Source organism: Solanum pennellii, chromosome 12, assembly GCF_001406875.1.
Source record: "Solanum pennellii chromosome 12, SPENNV200".
Taxonomy (NCBI): Eukaryota; Viridiplantae; Streptophyta; class Magnoliopsida; order Solanales; family Solanaceae; genus Solanum; species Solanum pennellii.
The window spans coordinates 40,741,585-40,743,520 of record NC_028648.1 but is presented as its reverse complement, the minus strand read 5'-3'; the positions used below and the strand labels follow the sequence as shown (position 1 = coordinate 40,743,520).

The 1,936-nt window shown below is 33.1% G+C and overlaps 1 pseudogene; it reads right to left on the bottom strand.

Annotated features, from left to right (window-relative positions):
• Positions 1-224: 224 nt before the first annotated feature.
• LOC107006238 lies at positions 225-1,726 on the bottom strand (annotated as a pseudogene).
• Positions 1,727-1,936: the final 210 nt, after the last annotated feature.

The following is a 1,936-nucleotide window of genomic DNA, read 5'->3' as shown; positions in this document are numbered from 1 at the left end:
CCAGGAATACGATATGCATATTAGTTTATATTCCTTGTTGGGATGCGTTCATTTATGTAATCGGGATTTGAAACGGTAAATTGAAAGTGTAGCTCTCGATGTTTCTAAATAAGAGATGGGGTAAACATAACCCTCGAGCCAATCTCCATATATCTCTGCGATCATTTTTGACGGTTTTCCACTTAAGGATTTTCTTTTCCCCCTTTTCCTCTTTTACCGAACCATTAACCACTGAGTTTGCAAGAAGCGGAGCAAAGAAGGGCCTTGGAGTAATAAGGACAGAATTCATCAACACAGGTGCTTGAAGCAGAGAAAGAAAGAACTTCAGGAAATAGCTTACAAGATTAGATTTAAATAGAAAACAAGAATATTACTCCAAGTAAGCGGTCACAATCAAAATCAATAAATCTCATAGTCAAATAGAAAAAATTAATATATAAGAGATAAGTACCTCATGAAGCCCATCATTCACATATTTTGTGTCTACTTGTTTATTTGTTTTTGGCAACGACCAATAAAAGACCAAGATGTAGGCTAGAGTTGTTGGCTTTGCATTGTCACTTGTTTTAAATGTTAGACATTAATAGGCTGAGAAACTATATATCTAATGTATTCAGAGGAAATAAAATACTCTTCATTGGAGAACAATAAATAGTTGTAAATATGTGAAAAACCAGTCAAAGGACATTGTAACACAACCAATTCCTGAATATATATGGACCCAAACACATCAAGATTTTCATGTTTATGGAAAGAATAAAATTGTTGAATACTATTTTGGCTACAATTATTTTAGATGATTTTTTATCTTTTATAATGCAATTACTATCAAAAGTTAAATCATATGAAGACCTTCTCTCTTTCTAATTTATACAAGATTCTCGCTCGAATTTGAACTATTTCTTCACTAACAAAAAGCTTACATAGCAACAATCAATACCTAATACTATTCGCCCTAGTTTTTTTACAACAAATATGTAATTGAATTATATACATGAAAGAAATTCCGAGGGCGTAAAAGGATTATCTTACCTGATTGGCCATAATCAAAGGGCCAACTATCACGAAAGGGGCATTAACCTGTTGACTCCCACTTGATACATATCTTTGTCTTCCAATATGTAGGCATCTCAAAATGGACAATATTATTTTCATTCTTATTAGTCTCAATCATCCTAGGATCATTTATTTTCCCTATACTTTAGATACTTATTGCATAAATCTCCTTTTCCTTTGGCCTGTTGGTCTTAAATTGTAGAGGATGTTCATGATGAAATTTGCACTTATGTTCATAAGGACATTCCCCTCTATCATAAAATATCTTGCCAATTTCCATCCTATGCATTTTTTCCTTATCCTCATTCATCTCTTTATGCTTTACACGGACTTGATCCTGCCAGTTAGGAGGAGTCTCCCGCAGATTTTCAACACCATGAGCAAATGTACAATTTTCCTCATTCTTGCAAATTTCATTCAAGAACATAGCACACATGCGGGTTTTATAAAATATATGACTAATAGGTGGGAATGTTATAGAATTTGGCAAGTTATTATCAGAATCAGTCGGTCTCTTGAAAAAAGGTGCATGCTCAAACCGACAATAGGACTCAAATAGATCATAGTTCATCAGAGAATGAGTCCAAGCACCTCCAACATAACCATCAGATGTCATTGGCATAAAATGTGGAGGATAAGGCGGTTGATCGGAAAACCTCATATTTCCTTTTTTTTATCTTGATTATTCAAATGAAATCCACTTTCCTCTCTCTAAAAAAGTAAATAATGATTCAAACTTTTACCAGAAAATAGAGAATTAGTAAGATATAAAGAACCTTAAATAAAAATTAGAAAAAGGAGAATAAGTAAACAGCAATAACTAACATATGACAGAGAAACAGAAATACTATGTACACAAACCTTTACACTTCCTTTTTGG